General features: G+C 53.0%; 1 long non-coding RNA gene across 2 annotated transcripts; it reads left to right on the forward strand.

The window, feature by feature from the left end:
- The first annotated feature begins 16,461 nt into the window (after window positions 1-16,461).
- On the forward strand, window positions 16,462-19,439 carry LOC128814435 (uncharacterized). Of its 2 annotated transcripts, XR_008439373.1 has the most exons (3): window positions 16,462-17,765; window positions 19,068-19,186; window positions 19,310-19,439. It is a non-coding gene; the product is annotated as an uncharacterized LOC128814435 (long non-coding RNA). The 2 variants fall into 2 exon arrangements; XR_008439372.1 differs by having other exon boundaries at window positions 19,068-19,439.
- Window positions 19,440-24,645: the final 5,206 nt, after the last annotated feature.

Below are 24,645 nucleotides of genomic sequence, written 5' to 3' on the forward strand. Positions count from 1 at the left end.
CCAGAACCAGGCAGCAACTCTGCACCGAGCTTGGGCTACCACAGACACACCACAGGCTCGCTGCCAGAGGCTCCCTGCTCTCCTCAGAGCCACCCTGCCCCACAGGCAGCAGGGCTCATGGAATGGGGTCAGTCCCCACACCCTCCCTGCTCCTATCCCTTTGTTTGCATCTATTTTAAGCCACAGAGGCACAGGCCCTGCACCAGCCATACCCTGCTGAAAGCTCTGGGGAGGCCCCATAAAACTGTGGGGTTTGCTTTTCTTCCCTGCTAGAACTGCTTGGCTACTCACAGCTTTTGGGTTGAAAAGCCTTGGTTTCATCTCCAAAAGGAAGATCATTTTTTAAGAACTGTTCAGACAAAGTGTGACATAACAGGGTATCTATTTCTTGAACAGAGCTGTTTCCCTGCATTTGTTTGAAGTCTGACCTGATTATTCTTGCAATTGTATTTTTAATGCTCATCAGGTATCCTTGGAGAAAATGGAGAGTCACTTTTTCTAGATCATGCATATGTAATCAGACAAACAAAATATAGCTCACCTGCCCTGTTCCTCCCCTCTACAGCAAAAAGCACATCCCTCACCATTGCTCCAGAGAAAGCAACAGCTATTCAGATGGGACAGAGCACCAGTTTCTGACCTGCCTTGGGCACTTCTGGTGCCATCTGTCCTCACTGTAGGGACAAATGCTGCCCTCATACAGGAATAAACAAGAGGAAGCTGTTCCCCTACTCACAAGTGCTTCCTCCACTATTGCTCCCACATATTTCTACACGTTTAATCTAGCTTTTTAAGGTGGCAAGTTCAGCTCCATGGGTACTTTCAGTCCTGTTTTACACAGTTTAATAATCGCTGCCTGGAGCAGACAGAGGCAGGGAGCACCACTCGTGGTTGGCACTTTGCAGCTGTGACCTTGGCACGCCCGTGCTGCTGAGAGGAGAGGGGCACTCACTGAGCAGATGTTGCAGCAGCAGGTCAGCACTTTGTGCCGGGGTCAGCCCCTCCCTCAGCCACTCGCTGACAGCAGCTGGGTCAGCCCAGCCCAGTATGACCCTGGGACATTCAGGTTCCAGAACAACCTGTGCTCCCACCTGTGAGCACCCCCCAAACCCCTCTGGTCCGAGGCTCAGCGTGTGTCACAGCTCCAGGGCACACAGCAGGGGACACAGAGAGCCCCTGAGGTCAGGAAATGCCCCCTCCTGCAGCTCAGCCCAGCCCTCCTGAGCACTGGGTGAGGTTCCACTGCCCAGCTTGGCTCTGGAGCTGCTCCACCACAGAGCAACATCCTCACCCCATTCCTGCCATGAAACCTCCCAGGCAGGCAGGGCTGGGGTCAGGCTCAGCAAAAGGGCAGCTCCACACTCCTGTCACCAGATGACGCAAGGAAAAACGACGCACCACAGCTTTGGTCACGATGAAGAGACTCATTTATTTTCTCTGACTCCAATCTTTTATAGTTCTCAAAAGGTGCCAGTGGATTGGAGGGTGAACGTGCCACCTCTCCAACGACACTGGACAAACTACCTGTACATCAAATTTCTCCGCCTCTATGAAAGAATGCAAAACAATAGGTTGTTTACAGAAAGTTGTGTGGGAAAGTTCTCTACAAGAGTGTAAACTCAGAAGGCTTTAGAAAACTCTTGATAATCAGGGCGACACACTCCCATCTCAGCAGCAAGAGCCACAGAAACTCCTCCAGACCCAGGTTAGAGGCAGAAAGTTTGAGCTGCTGCAGAGTGCTGCCACAAGCAGAAACCGTGGACACAGGCAGCCTCCTCAGCTCATCAATCATCAGGAGGGGGCAGAGAACTAGTCACCATTTCATCAGTTAATTACAACTGTTAATCATATTTTCATTAACCTGAAATGAAGCTGCCAGCATTGCCCCTCTTCTCACCCCATGCCCCAAGCGCCATTTCTCAGAGAGCAATTCTCCTGCAGGCAGGACACGCTCTGTCCTTCACAACACACATCTGGCCAGCCAGCTCCAGACCCTGTTACCTTGCCTCCTTTCCACATCTCCACCCCTTCCTAGGCCTCAGCAGCCACCCATTCTGGCTTTGCCCTGCAGGAAAAGGGTTTAGCCCCCTCACAGTCTCCCAAACCTGCTCAGGATGGGTTCCTAAGGTCCTGCAAGGTCTGTGCTCTTGGCTGTCAGATTGCTGCCACACTGAGCACGTTGCTACAATAACATGCCTCATTTCCCCCTGTTTTTGAAGTCCACCTGGTCTATAAGCCTGCTCCTGTAAAGCATTTTTAGTTCTCCATGTATACCTGCAAGCAGAGCTGTTGGTGCCAGATGTTCCATGGGACAGATGGGAGGGGCAGGAAAACCTTGACCTGCAGGGCAGAAGGTCACACAGCTCAGTGCCCCAGGGGCAGCTCTGCACCCTCCAGCTCTGCTCCTGCTCCCCATCAGCTTCCACTCCTGGCTCTCCGTGAGGAGAAAGGGTGTTGATTAGTGTTAATTGAAGACTTTGGATGCTACAACTTCCCCCAGGGTACAGAGAACTAATGAGCAGTGTGACATTTGAGGTCCCCTTTGCCTGCGCTGTCACAGCGCTGCGCCTCAGCCCTGCCTGAGGGGACAGCTCACCTCTGGGGTGAGGCAGGGAATCAGCATTCCCAGGCATCATCTGCTCTCCTCCCTGCTCCAGCCCTCAGCTCCAGGCCTAGAGACTCCCTTTTCCAGGCTGAGGCATCACACCCCTCATGTCTGTGTGCTCTTGGAAAGCAGACAGAGCCGTCCCCAAGGCTGCCAAGCTCTGGGCACCACCAGCTCCATGGAGCAGCTTTTACCAGAGGCTGGGGAGAGGAGGGACAGGAGAGCAATCACAGATCTTGGTCCTTCCTGCCCATCTCGCTCTGCTTCAGCCTTGGCCAGTTACGGTGGCTCCCATTCTGAATGTGGTAGATGAGTACGGTGATGGTTGACTCTCACAATTAAAAGGCAAATATTATGTAAATATTGTGTTAATATACAACAAATGTCATGTTAAGAGAAGTTTTATAGATTTATAGTTATGTTTTACCCCCCCCCCCCCCGCGCTGTTATCAGGGGTGCCCTGGGTTTGGGACATTTGGGGGTGGGGGTTGGTTCATCGCTATGGCAGCACCTGACCCCCAGTCAAGGTGTCAGGAAGTGATCTCCAGCACTGGACAGCGAAGGAGGAGTCCATGGACAGAACTTTGGGAGGGGCTAAAGGGTTAAAAGGCAAAACCTCCTTTGGGTGGGTGAGCACATGGTGGGAAAAATCCTCTGCCCCCGGCGCCGTAATATTTTCTCTCTTCAGTCTTCTGTTGTATTTTTGATAAGGTTTCAATAAACCTTTTAGATGTTTTAAAAGTGAGGAGCATTTCTCACATGAACTAGGTGGCCTGAGAGGGAGTGGTGACCACCCTGGTCCAAGCCAAGCCCTGCAAGGGGCAGGACAGCACCTGATCAGCCTCCAGAGCTGTCACAGCCGAGACAGCCACCCTACACAGAGTGTCAGCACACAACTTCAGAAGGCTTCAACCCATACACAGCAACACCAGAGCACTTCAGAAGGCTGCAAGCACCCACCCTTCTTGTTCTTCAGCCCAGCCTTTTATACCCTCATGGTCAGGCATGGCTCTGTGTGCCCTCTGCTCCCTTTGGTGGTTGCTCAGTGCCCCTGGGCACTCCATGGCTCATTGCTGCCAATGCTGCTCACCTGCTCCTCACAGCTGTGCCCACTGGGGATGAGGCTGGGCCACAGCCCCATCCCAGTGACCCAAACTGTGCCACACACAGCCCCATCCCAGTGACACAAACTGTGCCACACACAGCCCCATCCCAGTGACCCAAACTGTGCCACACACAGCCCCATCCCAGTGACACAAACTGTGTGCCACACACAGCCCCATCCCAGTGACACAAACTGTGCCACACACAGCCCCATCCCAGTGACACAAACTGTGCCACACACAGCCCCAGTGACACAAACTGTGTGCCACACACAGCCCCAGTGCCAGTGACACAAACTGTGCCACACACAGCCCCAGTGACACAAACTGTGTGCCACACACAGCCCCATCCCAGTGACACAAACTGTGCCACACACAGCCCCATCCCAGTGACACAAACTGTGCCACACACAGCCCCATCCCAGTGACACAAACTGTGTGCCACACACAGCCCCATCACAGTGACACAAACTGTGCCACACACAGCCCCAGTGCCAGTGACACAAACTGTGCCACACACAGCCCCATCCCAGTGACACAAACTGTGTGCCACACACAGCCCCATCCCAGTGACACAGACTGTGCCACACACAGCCCCATCCCAGTGACACAAACTGTGCCACACACAGCCCCATCCCAGTGACAAACTGTGTGCCACTCACAGCCCCATCCCAGTGACCCAAACTGTGCCACACACAGCCCCAGTGCCAGTGACACAAACTGTGTGCCACACACAGCCCCAGTGACACAGACTGTGTGCCACACACAGCCCCATCCCAGTGACCCAAACTGTGCCACACACAGCCCCACCCCAGTGACCCAAACTGTGCCACACACAGCCCCATCCCAGTGACACAAACTGTGCCACACACAGCCCCATCCCAGTGACACAAACTGTGTGCCACACACAGCCCCATCCCAGTGACACAAACTGTGCCACACACAGCCCCATCCCAGTGACCCAAACTGTGCCACACACAGCCCCATCCCAGTGACCCAAACTGTGCCACACACAGCCCCATCCCAGTGACACAAACTGTGCCACACACAGCCCCAGTGCCAGTGACACAGACTGTGCCACACACAGCCCCATCCCAGTGACCCAAACTGTGTGCCACACACAGCCCCATCCCAGTGACACAAACTGTGCCACACACAGCCCCATCCCAGTGACACAGACTGTGTGCCACACACAGCCCCATCCCAGTGACAAACTGTGTGCCACACACAGCCCCATCCCAGTGACAAACTGTGTGCCACACACAGCCCCATCCCAGTGACAAACTGTGTGCCACACACAGCCCCATCCCAGTGACACAGACTGTGTGCCACACACAGCCCCATCCCAGTGACACAAACTGTGCCACACACAGCCCCATCCCAGTGACACAGACTGTGTGCCTACACAGAGCTGTCCCAGACTCCTCAGGTGGGGAGCTTGCACCTCTTCCTCCATTTGCTTCACCACTTCATCCACTCCTAACGTTCCAGAGTGAGTTCAGCTCTGCTTGCACCACTCCCTGCAGGTCTGGGAGGACGTCAGGAAGCCAGCCAGGGGAGGGAGGCAAGCCAGGACCAGAGGCTTCAGGCTCTGCAGGTGCTTTTGCCTCCCTCTCCTCTCTCCCCCACCCTCCAGGAGCCTCAGATGTGCTAAGCAGCCTGTAGAGGTGTTAATGGGGAATGGCTCACCCCTGCCACAATTGTGATGCACCATGGCACCCAGGACAGAAATGAGATATAAAGTGTGTACTTACTCTCCCAGTGTGAAAACTGCTGGGTTAAATATAACCCAGGCTGGCTGGCTCCAGGAAGCGTAGCTGATCTCTTCATTTGATGGCAGAGTGCTTGCTTTGCCAAACAGCCCTCAATCCCCACGGAGCCAGCAATTCCCCCTGTGCTAAATGTGGATTTACATTACCACGTATGCTAGAGGTGCATAAATTGCCTTCTTTTTATATATATATATATATATATATATTTCCTTGTAAAGTGTCACAACCCAGCCTGTCACCAGCCAAGCCTGGCTGTTGTTTTTTGTTTTTGATGAGGCAAAAGTCACCCTGGTTTCTGCAGGTGCAGAATTGAATGAAGGAGGTGCAACGAGGGATCAAGAAACCTTCGCCACCTCCCAGGCAGCCTCAGGGCAGCACAAAACAAACAAGACACAAGATTGTTACTGGTTAGGGCCTGTGGCAGCCTTGAGAATCAGCATCTGCCTTCCAGTAAGACTGTTAGCCAGATTTCTCTCCCTTTTGTGACCTGTTGGGCCCCAGACACAGTCGCAGAGTGACAGTGAGCTGCATTTTTAATACACCATCCCCCTGACAGCACGGACTGCTTGGCATTCACCCCAGGCCTTCCACGGGATCATTTGTAATCCCCTGGACTGGAGGGACAACTCTGGACATCCCCACTAGCTCCCAGTGAGGGCTTAAATGCCAAATGAATGCTCCCAGGAGCTACAGACCTGCTCTCCCAGCTAAGCAGCTCCACACCTTGTGCCCACGGTAGGACACTGCAGGTGCTCACACCATCAAAAATGAAGCTGCAGGTGCAAAGCCCTCTAAATTCAGCATAAAGCTGGGTTAGTCTGACCGTGGGGGAGGAGAGGGGAAGAAGGTGAGAAACAAGGCTTGTTTGGAGGATGGAGAAACACTTTTCCGCCAGAAGTGACCGCCAGAGCTTGAAGTTAGCCAGAGGGAAAAAGTCACAAACCACACATTTTAGTGGCAGTACTGCATTGCATGCCACTGCATTCCATGCCACTGCATTCCATGCCTGTTTGCATAGGATCTCCTGTGTACAAGAGATCTACAAATCAAAATACAGCCCTTCTAATAAGCTGACCTCCTCTGCCTTCATCGAGCTGAAGTTATTGGGCTCATCAACTGAGAAGTGTCAACCAGCTGAAACTTCAGGATGGAAAAAAACCTTATTCAAATTATCCCTTCTGGCCTTGAACTCCAAGGGCTCAAACCTTCTTTGAACCCTTATCAAAAGTGAAGCCATTTCTTGTAGCAGCCAAGCTAGCTGCCAGCAACACAGGAGCACACCACTCACCTTAAAAAAGTCAGCATTAATATTTCCTGACTGAATGCAGGCTGCAGAACAGCTCTTATCTGTGCTGCTTAATTGTGCCAGCTTTAAGAGCAGCCCAATAAAGGCATGTCAGCAAGGCTTCTTTCTTTAAAGAGTGTGCCAAGGGATCTTGTTGTAAGTGAAGATCTTGGAGAAAAGCGAGGAGATTCATTGCATTAAGTGCACGGTGTAAAAGTGGGTTAGACAGAACTGCTCTCCCTGAGGGGCTGCCTCTGCCAGTCACCTGGGGAGAAGTAACTTTTAGAGAAAAGCCAAACAATCCTCAGCACTATCCAATGAACTTGGGACGGTGGCCCTTTGCCAGCCCGGTTTTCCTCCTCAGCAGGGAGCACTGGGTGGGTGTGTGGCACCCTCAGCCCCCTCTGTCCATTGGCACAGCTGAGGGAGGACATTCCACAACAAAAGGCAAGCTTTCCCATCTGACCCTTCAGATGCCACTCCTGGGGTCACACCTGCACCACCACTGTCACTGCTGGGACCAAGGTCCCGTCACTGGTTCCCCATTTGCTTCCCTACACCCCACACTCTCAATGCCAGACAAAATTTTCCTACTGGCCCCACTTCAGGTTTCCCAAGGCAGAGTCTTGCCTTTTATTCTTTCATTTGAGTTGTTTTTTTAATTGAATTGTTCTTTTATTTGAATTGTGGCACAGCAACACAACAGCTCAAGGCAGGGAGGGACCCAACAAAGCAACCCCTGCCCTTGCAGTGCACCCATTCCTCACACACCCTTCATGTTTCTCTTGGTCCCATGGGGGTATTTGTTCTGGGGTCTTCTCTGGGTTCTCCAGAGTCTCTGGGTGACTGCCACCCTCCCCACCTCCATGGCACTACAGCTCCAGCATCACCTGCCCTCCAGCTAATCCAGGTCATGGTCTGGAGAGACCCCGAGGAGCAGCTTTCAATCACGCCAGCCCACTGGGAGGCAAGGCCACGCGGGGCATTTCCCACCTTTCTTATGCCCACGGTGTTTTTCTATCCCTTCATTTTATGGCCAGCACTGAGGCACAGAGCAGGGCAGGCTGCACCCCCTGGCCGTGCTGGCAGCAGCAGCCCAGAGCCTGCAGCCTCGCTGCTGGGAGAACTGGGAGCGACAGAGGCTGATGAGCCTTGTTTCTCCAGGCTGGAAGGAGAGCTTTGAAGATGCAGGCAACAAAGGGGAAAGTTTCAACTCACCTGAAGCGCTTTGCTAAAAATAGCTGCTCTTCCCCGTCACAAGCTCGCATTAGGCTGCTGTAGTATTTTAAAGGGAGGTTATAACATACAGCTTCCTCCTCTTACCTCACTGAATCTCTGAGCAGCAGCTGCAGCACATGCACACACACATTACAGCATGCACAGCACCCTGGCAACCGGGCTGCTCTCAAGGCTCGTCGAGTATCAGGTCCAGCTCAAAAAGCAAAACCCAACCCATTTGCTATGGAGCGGTAATTGCTCATGTCCCCTCGACCCTTTGCAGAGGAATCACCAAACTCAGCAGCTCACTGCAGGAGGAAGGAAGCTAAAACAAGAGGCAGAAGCAAGAAACAATCCCTAATTACAGCAAAGAATGAAAAAGCCAGGCTCTGCAGTGCCTTAGACCCATCTCTGAGGGCACCTGGTTGCACTGCTGACACTCAGCCCTTCATCACAGCACAGAGACCTCTGCCCCACAGTTCTGCTGCCAGGATTAACCCAGCCCAACCTGTGAGACCTCCCACAGAAGCACAGCACCCATCAATCAATCAATCAATCAATCAATCAATATGCTGATTGGGATCTGCAGGTGATTAATTGCAGATGATTTTACTGCAGTCTGTGGGGGGGTACAGAGCCTCCCTCCAGTATCACCGGAGGCTGGAGGGGAGATGGATGCTGGCAGCAGTGCCAAGGTTGCTGCTCCCAGGCCCAGATTTTGTTCCTTGTCAGGCCCTAGGTGAACACAGCTCTTCACCAAGATATTCAGTGCTTAGAATGATTCCCCAGCAAACACCCCACCTGGAGAGCAAAGCCTTCTTCTTTCATGCTCTGGTTTTGAAACAAGATGTTTTTGCAGGAGGGTTTTAAAGTCATCCATTCTGCTACAGATCACCAGTGGGAGATGATGTTTGGGCTAATGCTCAACTACATCTCCTAGGGCAAAGGCCAGCGAGAAATACTGCAGGAGAGCAGAGAGGGAGGGAGAGGAATTCCCTGAGCAGAAATTATTTTGAGCACAGAAAGCTGCAGAGCAGTGTGGAACGAGGCAGAAGAAATTCAGGAGAGAGAGGTGGTTGTGCTGGGGGGACACCAAAGAACAGAAAGAACAGAGGGGAGAGGAAGCTCTGAGGATTCCTCTGGTGGGGGGAGGAGGTGGGATGCTGCTCGGAGGGGTTGTGTGTGTGGAGGATCCCTGTCAGGAGCTGGCTGGGCTCAGCAGAGCTGCTCCCTGCAAAGGGATTCCCTGTGCTGCCTGCGATTGGCGCTGGCACAGTGACGAGCTGCTGGAGAGGATTCCTCTTCCCTGCACATCAAGCAGAGCTGCAAAACAGCAGCCCCATCCCCCTCTGTTCCCCTCCAGAGATGGGGGATTCCTGCCTCTGCCAGCAGCAGCACCAGGGCTGAGCACTCACACAAAACCACACAACCTCTCCCCAAGGAAGTCCAGGGGGGTTTGTGCCTCTCTGCAAAGTTCAGGGGGAAGGGGGCTGTACCAGCAGAGCACTGAGGAAGGGATTCAAAAATTCGGTTCCTAATGAGAGGCAAGACATCAGCTGCTGTGACTGAGACCCCCTGAGCCATGGCAGGGTCCTGTCTGTCCCCACAGATGGAGACACCTGGACACCAGCCAGTCCTGCAGAGCAGTCGAGCTCCTTCCTGCAGGTGAGGCAGTCCAGGAGATGAGACTTGGGCTCTGCTGATGCCTTAAGGAGCTGGAGCAGAGGCTCGATGGGGTTAAGGGGAATAAAGAGGAGATTTATTGAAGAGCCTTCAAAGGCCACACCCTGCAGTAGCGGAGCCACAGCCGCGGCTCTGCCCCGATGGCTCCAAGGTGGAAGCAGAGAGGGCTTGGTCACGAGAGCTCTCATTTTTATAAGTTCTGCTTCATTTGCACATTGGAGTTCATTGTCCCATTCCAGCTTTAGCCCATGCAGTCCCATCCTGCTTGTTTTTCTCTCTCCAGCCCACGGTGTTTGTGCTCTTGGGCCTGAGGTTTGGATCATTTGTCCTTGGTCCCCAGCTGGAGAAGGAATTGTTTTGTCTCCCTGCTCTGTGCAGAGAGCTCAGCATCCCCTGAAATGAAGCTCAGACCCACACACTAAAGCAGCTCAGAATCTGAAAAACATAAAAGCTAAAACCTGAGGCATCACTTCCTACTGACCAACCCCTTCTGCCTTTTCACCTTCGGGAGGAAAGGACACAGATGTCTCCTCACCTGTTCAGGTGATGCTCAACCACATCTGAGTGCAAAATATTAGAGCCTAAAGCCTGTGTGGAGTTCAAGGTGTGTTTTAGTAACAAAACACTGCTCTCTGACATAGACCTCCTGGTGACCTTAGAACATTGCCCTTTTCTTGTCCCTCCTGCCAAGGGAAAGGTCACCTTCACTCTTACCTTGAGGAGGGATTAGGAGCAGGAGCTGCCTCGTGCTCTGCCCAGCTGGGAGGTATCACAGTAGAAATTGCACTGTAGGGACTCAAGTGGGACCTTCTTTCCAGAAGTACCTCGGCTGTCTGCCTTCCTCCTTGGATATGAGCTGCAGGAGGATCCCCTCTCTGAGCTGGGGACGACAGAGGTGGGCATCCCATCCCCCAGGCGGGGCTGGGTGGGGCAGGTAGGGCCTGGTGATGCACTCAGGGCTGTTCCACAGCTGTAACCTCCTAGGGGAAAACTCTCTGGGGTGGGTGTCCTGCTGGCTGAGCGTTTCCAGATGTCACAGGTGACTCTTCCCATGATCACCTGTCACTCTAGGCTGGTGGTTTGGGGAGGAGCAGCACACAAAGCCCTGGTGTGAAGCATGAGGCTCCCAGAGCCATTGCAGAGCTGGATGCTGCTGGAGGGGAACCTCAGTGAGCCCCTGCAGGAGACCTGGGCCATTCTGTAGCCCTGGCCAGGGAGAAGGCAGAACCACATTGGAACGTCCCCTTGGCATCATACCCAGACAAAAGCAGCAGGGTGTTTATTTGGTGTTAGCCAGAGCCGTGTGGCACTGTGTGCTTGTCACGCTGTCCCAAATTTTGTGCAGAAGGGTAACGTGTGCCTGCCTGCTGCGCTGGGGGACAAACTCCTTTGGGTTGGGAGGTCAGCCCTGGAGTGGGAACAGGGACTTCTGCAGCTGCCATTGGCGCAGGGAGTCCTGATCTCATCTCCAACATCCCAGAGATCCCCTGTGGAAGCAGTGAAGGTTTTGGCTATGCAGAAAAATCTGCTTTTTTCTCTGCCTCTTCACTCCTCTCAGCTCCCTAAGGAATACTCTGCATGAGTTTTAACGGTGAACAAGAACTACTTAATGCTTGAAATGCCCTGGGTCTTAAACCATTTTAAACATAAAAAAGGTAAGTCAGAGTTGCCCTCTTCATCCTGCAATGGGGAGGATAAAGCAGTCCAGAGTGTTGATGAGAAATGTGGGAAATCACGGCACAAACAGAGCCTGAGCCTCCTGCTGGAACCCCAATCCCTCTGCGCCGCCTGCCTTTGCCTCCACAGGGAGAGATACTGGCAGGAAATGGGGGACTGCCAGGAAAAAAAGTGGTTCAAGCCTCTCTGTCCCTCTCCCTGACAGCCGGGGTACAGATGATGCCGTTTTTCTCCCACCACAATAACGTCGTTATTCAACTTGGCAGCACAAGGTGGAGCGAGAGAGTGCGGGAGGAGGGAGGCAAGGAGAGAACGGCAGTGTGCGAGGTTGGCATTTTAAAAATCTATCAAGCATTTCTCCGTGTTGCCGATTGCAAACTCCCGCCCGCCGTCCCTGCTCCAGCATCCCGCGTTGCCATGCCAACAGAGCCTGCCAGCCCCTGTGTCGTGAGGGACCACTCCGCTTTCCCGGGAGCCACGGGCTCCTGGCGGAGGGATGTGCATGTGCCTGGCCGATTCTGACTCCTAACAAGTGCATTCTTGGGTAATTGCCCCCCAGAACTTCCGATGCTGGGAGATGATTTACCCCTCTTCAGCGCTTTTAAGATGCCATCACCAGTGCTTGACTTAATCAGGACATCCTGGCACGAAAAGCAGCCTCCTCCTGACCCCTACACTTCCACTGTGAATGAGACATAATAAAGCAAAGAGCTTTTCCAGTTCCCTTAAAGCCTCGAGAGTTGTGGCTGTAAATGTGAGTGGCACCACCAGACCCCCTCAGGGTGCTGGCTGACTCCGAGGACAGGGGAACAGTGGATTTGCTGCCTGGTCCTGAGGTCACACCAGTGGGACAAGGTGGGGATGTGGCACAGAGTTTGTGCTGGGAGAGAAAGCAGGAAGACATCAGCCAGCACCTACCTGAGCCTGGGAAATCAGGAATCCCCTTGGATCAGCACTGTCCTGGGCTGTGGGGGTGGCTCACAGCGTGAGGGGAGGTTGGGCTGATCTCCAGAGCTCTCTTGCCACCAGTGTTTCTGTGATGGATGTCTGGGCATCACTGATTTGTTGGTTCAGTTTTCTCTGCAGAGCTGGGCCGTCCTTGCTGGAAGAATTATGTTGGTGGTCTGGGAAACAACTTCACATCCAGGAGCTGGAATGGTGGCCTGGGAAGCAGCTCAGAAGCTCTTCCTTCTGCTGGGTGGGTGCTGGCTGTTACAGATGAGTAATGAGATGGTTGGCTCTCACAGTTAAGGGGTGAACATAATATGTATGTTCAGAGAAGTTTTGTTACTGTAATATGTCCTCCCCCCAGTGTCGTTATCGGGGCTGGCCTTGGTAGTCAGGGCATTTGGGAGGGTTGGCTTGTTACTGTAGTAGTACTTGACCTCCAACCAAGGTGTAAGAAAGTGATCTCCACCCCTGGATGGCAAGGAAAGAGTCACTGACAAGACTTGAAGAGGATCTAGAGGTATAAAAAGCAGAGCATCCATTTTGAAGATGAGCACGTGGCTGATAGTCATGGGGGCTCCCAGTGCTGTAGTTTTTCCTAATTTAGTCCTTTTGTTGTATTTTTTTGGTTAAAGTTTAATAAACCTTTAACATTTTAAAAAGTGAACAGTTGTTTACCACGTGGCTTAGGCACCTTAGGTGCAGGTTCCCCAGGGACACAGGCCTCCAGCTCTGGCTTTGCCCCTGGCCTTGCCTCTGCAGCCTGGACCTCATGGTTTTGGCTACAAAGTCCTTTGTCCTCTCCAACCGTGGAGGAAAAGATTCCCCTGCCCTGGGGAACAGAGACTGGAGCAAGGGAAGAGCAGAAATACAGGTCAGCTCTCTTCATTCAGCATGGTGGTGTGCTGTGTCCTCCTTTACAGAGGACCCAAGACGTGAAGCCCTGAACTGAGCTTGTGCTGTGGGGCTTTTAGGCTTGGCAGTTCACTTCCCTTGGGACCCCGGGGAGGGCAGCGGGGGCATTTGCTTTTATTCAGCTAAAGAAACAAGCAAAAATGCACCACTGGTGTCTGCAAGCCCACTGTGAGCAGCTGCTGGCTGTGGGAAACCATGCCCAGCCAAACGTGTAACTCAGATTGTGCCTGGCCACACCATGCCTGTGTTTAACCTGGCCCCTGCTCATCTCCTACAGCCTTTTGGGCTGCAGGTGAGGGCCAGAAACACCAAAACAAGCAAAGGAAAAGGTGGTGTTTCCATGAACTGGGAGTTCCGTGTTGCTGGGTCCCAGCACAGTCCAGCCCAGAGGTCTCAGCTCCCACGTGCAAGCCCTGCCTGTGCATCCCCAGCCAAGCTGAGCACTGTGGCCATTCCTGTCACTCACAGGGACGCTGCCTTTCCCCCCTGGAGGAGCTGGCACCGAGCAGCTTTGCAGGATGCTTTACTCTTCTCCTTCAGTTGCTTTGTTCTCTCGCTTCCCTGCTGTTTCCTTGGAAAAGTTAATTTCCCCTATGGACTTTCTTTAGATGGAAACATTCCCCCTCAGTGGATTTGGAGAGCACAGAAAACAACGGTTTCCAGCCTGAATGGAAATAATTAGAGACACCTTTTGGAGAGGAAGAAATGGGCATGAACTGAGAAATCTTGTACCCCTATATCCATGCCTGGGGTCACTCTGTGGGTGAGATTTCTTATATTGTTTTCTTTCTCTCTCTGTGTTTCCCTCTCTTTCTCTTTCTGTATCCAAACAGCGAAAGGTGAAGGAAATTAAGATTAGATGTGGCCTGGATTTATGGCAACAGCTTCCCAAAATCTCCTGTTCCAGCTCCAAGTCACTCCCTATCACCTTCTGCAGCAGCTGGCACCAGCAAAAAGCAAATGTAACATGTTACTGAAGTGTTATGTCTCTTTATGCACTCACCTGAGGCTGGTGCTAGCTGCAGCAGGAGGTGTTGGGTGGTGGAAAATCAGATGTTTCAGCTATTGCTTCAGATTGCTCTGCCTGGAAAAAGGCAGTGGGGTGAGAGGGACAGCAGCCTGCTGCGGGGATGGCTGGGGGAGGATTCACGCTGTAAGCCTCCTCTGAACAGACTTTGGAGTATTACTCTTGGAAAAAAAAAGTGATTTTCCTTGGGAAGCTGAGGCAAGGGCAGCCGTGGTCAGCAGTGCAGCTGGCACAGTCAGTGTGACCAGTGCCTGTCCTGGGCTCCAGCTGCTTCCCCCTGCAAGGAGCACCAGCTCCCAGGAATGCTGCCTCCCCTGCTGCTCTCAGGTGCTCTGCTGAGCCTTAATTTTTGAAGACAGAGCAAGAGGATTAATTTTCTCAGAAAACACGGTACAAAGTGGAGATGTTCTGTGGAGAGAGAATGATTTTTTCCCCTCCATGCTCATGATAGAAAATTGTAATAGGCTTTCTTCTGATGAGTGTTGCAGTACTTATCAGGGTAAATTTAGTATTGCCTCCTATTATGAATGACAAGAAAGGTACGGCTAAAAACAAAATTTTATCCTGGCATTTCAGAAGCAGCTGTACTTAGATAAAGTATTTTTGCTCATCTTTTCAAATTGGGATAAATTAACTGCTGGGTTTGGAATTTCCTGCCAGGTCAAAGTCCTGTTACAGCACTGCTTATAGTCAGACTGGGTAAAAACCACCAAAATGGAAAGTACTGAGGTAAAAGTTTTAATTATTAAGAGTCTAGAGCTGAGAAGAGGGAAATCACAACCCATCAACAACCCTACTGCTCCCTCACCATGTGAGTGTGAGCAAAATACCTTGTTTTATGTGTCCCAGAGGAAACATGGATGGATTCCTCCTCCTGAGCACACTGGGATGGTGTGGGTAGGCTAAAACAGCAAAAGGGGAAGCCAGAGGGTGGCCAAAGGGATGGGGGTGTCATTTTTTGCAATGTGCTCTGTGCAGGGGCACTGTTGGTGTCAGGGGAGTGGTGTGGGGGGCTGAGCTCAGCCTCCATCCTGACCCAGTGGTGCAAATGGGCTGAAATGAGCAGGGAGAGCTGGGCAAACCTCACATGTGGGACAGAACACCACTGCAACACATTGCTTGGGAGTGTCTGGCAGGGGGTCCCCTCGGCTCTGGATGCAAATGCAAGGACAGATGTACAGGGAGAACTGTGGTTTTGAGAAGGATTTTGGAGACCAAAAGCATTTGGTATGGATGGAAACCACTTGCTTTCCTCATCATTTTCCTCATCCTTTTCCTTTTCCTTTTCCTCATCCTTTCCCTTTCCCTTTCCCTTTCCCTTTCCCTTTCCCTTTCCCTTTCCCTTTCCCTTTCCCTTTCCCTTTCCCTTTCCCTTTCCCTTTCCCTTTCCCTTTCCCTTTCCCTTTCCCTTTCCCTTTCCCTTTCCCTTTCCCTTTCCCTTTCCCTTTCCCTTTCCCTTTCCCTTTCCCTTTCCCTTTCCCTTTCCCTTTCCCTTTCCCTTTCCTTTCCTTTCCTTTCCTTTCCTTTCCTTTCCTTTCCTTTCCTTTCCTTTCCTTTCCTTTCCTTTCCTCCCCTTCCCCTTCCCCTTCCCCTTCCCCTTCCCCTTCCCCTTCCCCTTCCCCTTCCCCTTCCCCTTCCCCTTCCCCTTCCCCTTCCCCTTCCCCTTCCCCTTCCCCTTCCCCTTCCCCTTCCCCTTCCCCTTCCCCTTTCCTCTCCTTTTGCCATGAGCCCCCTGGGAACAGTTTATCTGGCCGTGGAACCCTCCTGGGGATTTCTCTGAGAGCTGGTGCCATCCCCAGTGTCACCTGGAGTGGATGATCACTGCTCAGAACAGCTCCCTCAGCCCAAACCAGTGTAATCAGCTTCAAAACTTGTCTGAGGCTGTGAGGCCAGCAGCACTCTGGATGTCCCTCAGAGGTGAAGAATCACTACAGGTGCTCAAAGGAAAACTGCATTTTCCTGCAGTTCTTCGTCAAAGCTGGGACACAGCTGAGCAGAGCAGCTGTCCCTGGGAGGTGACAGCCAGGAGCCTTTGCGGCTCCTTGAGTGGCCAGATGTCTTCTCTGGGTTCTCCTCTCCCTTTCCCCTGACTTCTCTCTTTCTCCTTACCCTCAGTTAGACTTTTATCTCCCTCTTGGTTCTTCACAGGTTTTTGTGACTGTGTTTTCACTCCGAGGGCCTCTCTCCCTGCCCTCTGCTCCCTGCACAGGCACGGCAGCCCCGTGGCTGGAGCTGCTGCTCCCCAGCCTGGAGAGGACCTGCCCTGTGCTCCATCACTCTCGGCCTGTTGCCAGGCAACGCAGCATCACATGGCTTTCACTCCCAAACAAACTGCAGACACAGGGCATTCTTCTCCTGCTCTTCCAGAGAGGGACCTCACCTGTCGCCCTGGCAGCCCTGAGGGGTCTCCAGTGGTCACTGCTGGCCGCTGGCTTTGCTGCAGCTCCTCGCTTTGCCTCCCCATCTGCCACCTTGGCACCTGGCAAGGTGCACATTGAGTTTTGTTGGAAGGTTTGTTTGTTGGTTTGTGGGGCTCCCTCTGGGCAAAGCCCCACTTGGAGTGGTGGGAAACCCTGCTGTGATCCTTGTCTCCCTCAGGGACTTGTTTAACAGCTGTCCCACCCTCAGACTGCCCAGGCCTACCCAGGAATTACCCAGGAGTTTTGTTTTCACAAGTCCAAAGGCTGAAATGGCTCCAGAAGTTGAGGCACGGCCCGAGGTTGCTTGCTGTCAGCGGGCTGATGGACTGTCAGATCCATCTCAGGGGCAGGACACATGTCTCACTGTCTCCCAACCCATAATGTACAAATTGTGTTTCCTGACAGCCATATAACACTCCTGAGAGCTAATTTTGGCACAATTATCACCCTTTTCAGGTCATAAAAGTCACTCAGCACTCAGCCACCTGATTAGAGCTGTCAGCCAAAGCCTGCTGCAACCACTGCAGGGGTTGAGCAGCATGGAAAAGCACACATGGCTTATCCCACATGAAATGCTGAGCCAGAGAGGAGCACACATCCTGTTCCCAGGGGGAATGTGTTGCAAATGCCCTGTCACAGGCAGGAGGAGTGCTAGAGGAAGGAAGCACATCTCTCCCAAAGCAGGATGTGCCTTCAGAAAGCACATTTTGCATGTGTCCTCCTGCATTTCCACACTGGCAGCTGGACTTGGCAGTGTCCAGCTTCCATCACAGAAAAAGTTCCAGTCCTTCCATCACAGAAAGAGTTCCAGTCCTTCCATCACAGAAAGAGTTCCAGTCCTTCCATCACAGAAAGAGTTCCAGTCCTTTCATCACAGGAAGAGTGTCCAGTCCTTCCATCACAGAAAGAGTTCCAGTCCTTCCATCACAGGAAGAGTTCCAGTCCTTCCATCACAGAAAGAGTGTCCAGTCCTTCCATCACAGAAAGAGTTCCAGTCCTTCCATCACAGAAAGAGTTCCAGTCCTTCCATCACAGGAAGAGTGTCCAGTCCTTCCATCACAGGAAGAGTTCCAGTCCTTCCATCACAGGAAGAAGCCTGCTAGCTGCTTTAGGTGTCTGGTCAAAACTGAGAGAGACTAAATGTGGGAAGTCAGAAACCTCCCAGCTGGGAATGGAGCACTACAGTGGAGACCAGGACATGGTTAAGGGGGTCCTGATCTGCTCTGAGCAGAGCAGCTCCCTGGCACGGTGTGACACTGGAAAGGTGTAGGCTGACAGCTAAGGGGATCCTCTTGCACCCTTTGTTGGGAACTTTCAGGCTCCATTAGCTCTCTGAAATGCCTGTGCAGCAATGCACACGGCATGGGGCATAAACAAGAAGATTTAGAGATCTCTGTGTGGTCACAGAGCCATAATCTCATCACAGTTACAGGTCATGGGGAACAGGAGAGCTACTTGAGGCCTGGAGAAAAGCCAAGTCACTCCAGAGCTCAAAAAGGGCACGAAGGAGGAGCCAGGGAAGTGCAGGCCAGTCAGCCTCAGCTCCATCCCTGGAAAGGTCATGGAACAGCTCATCCTGAGTGTCATCTCCACACATGGGGAGGAGAAGGTCTCCAGGTGCAGTCAGCATGGGTTCAGCAAGGGGAAATCATGCTCCACCAGTGTGATAGGCTTTGGGGATGCAATGACTGTGTGGGTAGGTGAGGGGAGAGCAGTGGTTCCTGTCAGCCTTGGCTTCAGCAGAGTCCTTGGCACTGTCCCACAACATCCTCGTAGTGCGGGTGGGAGGCTGAGAGATTGGACAGTGGCTGGAGAACTGGCAGAGCTCAGGGCGTTCTGGTGGTGGCCCAGAGTCCAGCTGGAGGCCTGTAACTGGTGCTGCTCCCCAGGAGTCACTGCTGGGCCCAGTCCTGTTCAGCGGAATTCAGCCATGACCTGAGGAAGGGACATTGCCTGTGGAGGACACGCCACGAGCTTTGTCACGGGATAAACGCAGAGGAGGACTCTAGGAGATCTGGGCCTGAGCCCCTGGGGCTGAATGGAGTGCAGGTGTCCCCGGGGACCCTCTCTTGTCACCTTTGCTGTGTCCCCTCAGCGCAGGTGCTGGAGGCTGCACGGTTTTAGGCGGAGGCAGGTGGCACCTGCTCTTGGAACACATTGTCCCTGCAGCCAGCAGGGACCAGCAGCTGGGCTTCCCAGCTCCCCCTTCCTCCTGGGCACCGGTGCTGAGCCCTAGAACAGGAGAGCTGCGGGGCCAGAGGGGGAAAAAGGAGATGGAACCATCCACACCTCCATGTGGTGGTCAGTAGTGGAATTTTCTGCTTAGATCACTGCTGCTTCCAGATGTTTTTGCCGTAGCTCCATGACTCAGACCAGGAGCTTTGACTCAGAAGGGGACTCCTCTGCTGGCACAGGTGGGAAGGAGTATCCCTGGGAGTGAGAAGTGTGACACCCTCTGAAATGGGAAGGCCTAAGGGGGACATGGGCCCAGCCCTCAGAACAGATTCCATCACTAACAATAATGAGCAGGGAGGTATGGATATTCTCAGCTCAGTCAGAGAGAAAAGCAGAGATTTCTGCCAGGCTAAGCCTGGGAAAAAGTCCGGGAGGAATGTAAACAATTTATTATCTCTCTTTCTGTTCATATTGTTTATAGATACATTCTGCCACCGTGTGCTATTCATAGTGCACCACTGGTGTGAGATGTGTTTACTCTAGGACCAATGAAGTTCTCTATAAAAGAGCAATGTACTTGTTAATAAACTTCTTCTTCATTGCCTTCTGAACTTGGAGTCATTTTCATTCCCATCCTGCCTCAACAGCGACAGGGAGGCATTTTGGGACACTTCTTAACTCTCTGCAGGAGCTGAAGGGCCTTTTCCTTGCCTAGTGCCCTTCACACTGCCAGTCCCAACACGATCAGAAATGCCAGTCCCAAGGGGCATCACTTCTCCTCCTGAGCACCATCATGGAAATGCAAAGAGGAAATCAGCCAGGGAACCTACAGACAGACACAGATCCACAGGACTGGGGCTCTGCATCCCTCAACACGTGAGGAGGGATGGATTCACACCTCTCCTGGCAGCACAGCTCTGCTGGGGATGTGTGTCAGCCCTGAGGCTGCACACCTGACTCACCTGCCTTCCCCATCACCCACCTTGGCTGTGGCTGGAGCAGGTTGTCCTTGTGCCACAGGCTCAGGACAATGTCACTGTCACCCTGCAGGCTGTCTGTGCATGGCAGGAGGAGGCTGTGGTGTTGGGAGCAGTGTTCTTTTGTTGTAGACACGAGAGCTAAACCTCAACAAGCACAGCTATCAACAAGCACAGCCAGCACAGCACTTCTGCACTCTCCTAACCAAAGGACCTTTGCTCGGCCAGACCATTTCCTGAGTGAAGGAAAGCCCAAACTAAACGTTGTCTGCAGCCTCCTAAGTTCAAAGACAGGCTGGAATGGGAGGTGGTGCATGAACCCACCTCCAAGGACAATCCTTTCTCCCTTCCCAGCACTTTCCAAGCTCTACTTGGAGACATTTGAGCATACAGGACATAGAGGACTGCAGGCAAGCTCTGCTCATCAATCCCTCCACTCGCAGTGCCTAAGAATGGTCAACATTTCCACGTACTCTGGACCACCTTGCAAAGTGGTGAAGGGTCTTTAACCCAGCAAAGCAGGGGAACCCCGTGGATGCACTCTGAGGCATTTCCTCAGGAGTATATAACATCTAGCACATGGTGTGTCCAAGCAGAGAGGCTGCTGGGCTAACACATGAGGAGGCACTTGTGAATCAGAGGATGCAGGGTCACTAAAACAGGAGTCACAGCTGCCCGAGCAGTTGCTGGTAGCTGTCAGCCCCACCAGTCCAAGGGGGCTGTGACTTGTGGTCTTTCCTTGCCAGCACCTGAGGATGTTTAGATGGCACTGGGGGGGCTGATGGAGCCTTTGTCCTGTAGGATAGCTTGAGGGAAGCCTTTCCTGCAGGAACCTGGAACAGGAATTGCAAAGGCTCTTTGGTTTAGTGAGCTCAGTCCTGGATGCAGCTGCAGCAGGAGACAGAGGCTGTGTTCTACACAGGGTAGGAAAACTCTCCTCTGCCTCTGCTTGTCTCTAGTTCCACCTCATGAGGTGCACTTCATTTACTTTCAGGTTGTTTTCTACCTTCTGCACAGAAATGCCAGCTGTAAGACTGACTGTATTTTCTCCTTTTCTGCAGGACTTCCATGAAATTTCTGGTTTTATAAAAGTTCTTTTGCTTTCTCAGCTCTTGTCCTCGTTCTGCTTTAGGAGAATAACCATCTTCTTCTGGGAATTGTTGGCTGGACAGAAGAGCCAGCTCTCCAGCTGGCTGGGAGAGGGGATGAGGGAGATTTTTCACCTTGATGGCAAGCCCTTGGGAAAAGCAGCACTTGGGGCTTGGAGTTGGCTGTGGCCTCTGGGGAAGAAGAGGGGCCAGGGTGTGGAGATTTCAGCAGGGCAGCAAATAAGAGAAGAGTGGAAATGAGTGATTTAATAGTGGAGGACAGCACAAACACGATGCTCTGTGGCCTCTGCAGGGTGGTTACAGCCACAGCATGGCATCTCCAGCAGCCTCTCACAGACACTGGCAGGATCAGAATGTGAACCTCAGAAACACCCATCACTGGGCCCCCGCTGGAGAGCAGAGAGCCCAGCAGAGGAGGGAGACACAGCATTTGGGGCTCTGGGAGAGGCTCGAGGATGCCCATCTTCTGGAGGGCAAGGAGCAAACTGCTCAGTGAGCGCGGGCTCGTTGTACTCTGCATCCGCCTTCAGGAGAGCCAGCAGAGATGGGCACTAACTCCAGAGCAGTGCTTTATCCCGGAACGTGGCTCCAGGTGGGTTGCTCAGGAGCACACAGCACCTCCTTTGGAGGCATTCCCTGCCAAGCAGGGCTTTCCAAAGTTTCCCGTTGTGGCTGAGTGGTCAGATAATTCATGTGACACGGTTTCTGCTCCCGACTGGGTGAACTTGCAAGCACAAATGTCACCATTTGTGAGCATAATTTTTCCTCTTCATGTATGCCTCTGACATTTGCTTTTCACTTACCTTTCCTGCCAGTAACTTGCAATCATGGCTGATGGGAGGGAGCAGAGCAAAGGGGGCAGAAGAGGAAGGGACCAGGCAGGGCTTAATGGGGCCTCTGGTGCCAGGAGGCAAATGCTTCTCATCTCCCCAGGAGCTCCTCCCTGGTGCCCAGCAGCTTAAATCAGAATAAATGCTTCTGAAAGTCACTGCTGTCAGGAGCTCTGTGTGCTGGCAGCAGCAGAGGAGGTAAATGCTGTACCTGTACAGCAGCCAGCACCTGACGGCACCAGGCAGCTCATCCTGGGCACGTGGGGACATCCTGCAGGACCAGATCTGCTGGGCTGGCTCCTCTTCTTCAACAGAGTTGTGGAGAAACCCTATAGGTTTGGCCATCTCCCGTGGACCCCTCAGCCACAGGAGCAGGGAGCCACGAGCTCCTGGGGGTGGTGACAAAGCATGAAGTGCTTCTGACACCGGGCGTGTGGGAGCCCAGGAGCATCCTGAGGGCACAGTGCTCGGCCAGCACGGGGAGCCCAGGCACACAGCCTTGCCCTGGGCTACCATGCAGTGAAATATCACCAGCTGGGCGTCCTGGTGAGGTCCCTGCAGCCTGTACTCCCTGTGGAGGCCACAGGGAGTGGCCTGCAGTGAAAGCCATGGGCAGCACAGCCCTGACAAGTGACACTTACCTGCCTTGGTCTTTGAGAAGGCAGTGGAGATCACTGATCCCAGCTTAATTTGCCTAAGTCTGGACAAGCAGGGGTGGTCTGGGCACTAAACCAAGCAGAGAACGTTTTCCACCAGCCTCAGCAGTAAGTGAGAAGAGCTTTTCCCCTCCCATTCTCACACAGCCTCACTGTAGATGTTAAACCTCCCCCGAGCCTTCCTTTTCCCCACAAACCCCACACATTCACTGCCCCCAGTGACACCAGGCCAGCACAGCACAGCACTCAGCTGTTCCTTGCTTTGGTGTCTGCATTGCAAGAGCCCAGTCTGGCCTGCCAGGGAAAGCTCTTCAGAAAGGTCACTCCCCACCACGCTTTTTGGGAGAAGGAGATTGGGAGCACAGGATCTGTGGCCTGTCTCTGATGAAGAAGCCATATAGAGCCAAGCCAAGCATGAGGGAAAGGAGCATTAGGAACCCCAGAGGCAAGGATGCTCCCAGATTCACACAGAATCACAGAATGACTGGGTCGGAAGAGACCCTAAAGATCATGGAGTCCAACCCAGCCCCAACACCTGAACTGAACCCTGGCACCCAGTGCCACATCCAGGCTTTGTTAAACACCCCAGGGATGGGGACTGCACCACCTCCCCGAGCAGCCATCCCAGAACTTTATCACTCTTTCCATGAAAAGCTTTTTCCTGATATCCAACCTGTATTTCCCTTGGTGCAGCTTGAGGCTGTGTCCTCTGGTTCTGTCAGTTCCTGGAGAAAGAGCCCAAGCCCAGCTGGCCACAGCCACCTCTCAGGAGCTGTGGAGAGTGCTGAGGTCACCCCTGAGTCTCCTTTCCCCCAGGCTGAGCACCCCCAGCTCCCTCAGTGGTTCCTCACAGGGTTTGTGTTCCCAGCCCCTCTCAGCCTCGTTGCCTCCTCTGGATGCCCTCGAGCATCTCAAAGTCCTTCCCAAGCTGAGGGGCCAGGGCTGGACACAGCACTTGAGCTGTGCCCTCACCAGTGCTGAGCACAGGGCAAGGATGAGCTCCCTGCTCCTGCTGGCCAGATCTTCCTGCAGGGAAGGGCAGGACACTGCCCAGTGGCCACTGGACATTGCCCCGTGCCCCTTCAGAGGCATTTTGGAGCTGGTCCTGCCAGCTGCAGTGACACATCTGCTCTGCCCCTTGTCCCAGAGGGCTTTGGAGACCATCTTCTACACACAGGTGCAAACCAGGACGTACCTGCACAGAAGGGCTGCTCTGAGCTGCCAGGCAGGTGCAGAGGAGATCCCATCCAGGGTGGTGAGAGCTCAGATGTTTCCTCCTCGAGCCATGGCTTCTGCTCTGCATTCAAAGTGCTGCTGGATCTCTTCTTTCTCCTAGGAAAAAAAAAAAAAATCCTTCCTGGTAGTACATTGCTGCATGCCTGATGTAGAGTTCCTTCATTATATTATTTTTTAAGACAAAGATCAGAGGCAGGTGCACAGGAGACCGTGATGATTTCAATGGCTTTACCAGCAGGCAAAGCCCCAGCACCAGGAGCTGATCCCCAGCAGCATTTCTGGAAGTTCAGGCTCCCTTTTCCCACAAACTCCATTGTATGCATAGCAACATTCTTCAGGAGAGCTGAGCATCCCTCCTGAACTGGGCTTCCCCAGCCTGGGGGGGTCTCCAGCCCCACCAGAGCCTCCAGATCTCCCCCAGTGCCCCTGGAGGAGGCCACCAGGCCACTGGGCTCTGTGGCATGGAGACATTCTGAGTAAATCACCTTCTTTTCCATCTCTGTGGCTGCAGGAGGAAGCTCAGCCTGTGCTGATGACAGTATTTCAGGCAACCACAGCACCCATCAGCGCTCGCAGCTGAGCCACTCTTGCCCAGGCACTGCCCCCCTCTTGCCAAAATGCCATCACCTTCCCCATCATCTTCCCTGTGCCCACCTCCCCGGGGAAAAAACCCCAAAATCCACCTCAGCAAAAATGCTCATCCATCCCCTCTGCAAGCCAGCAGGGGTTAATGCTGTCAGCCATGACGTCAGGATCCCAATTTGTCCGGAGAGTCCCCCTCCCCAACCACAAACTCCCTCTCTCCTCCCCTCCTCTTGTGACTTTGCAATGAGCAGCAAAACTCCACAGGAGCTGCGGCAACAGCACTAGGGAGACATCCACCCTCCCCGCGAGAGCAGCCCTTCTGCAGACAGGGATTTATCTATTTCTACACTTGCATATATGTATTTTTTTTATTTACCGGGCTGCATTTGCTTTTCCTTTTTTTTTTTTTTTAGCCTTTTCACAA

Source organism: Vidua macroura, chromosome 14 (assembly GCF_024509145.1).
Source record: "Vidua macroura isolate BioBank_ID:100142 chromosome 14, ASM2450914v1, whole genome shotgun sequence".
Classification (NCBI taxonomy): Eukaryota; Metazoa; Chordata; class Aves; order Passeriformes; family Viduidae; genus Vidua; species Vidua macroura.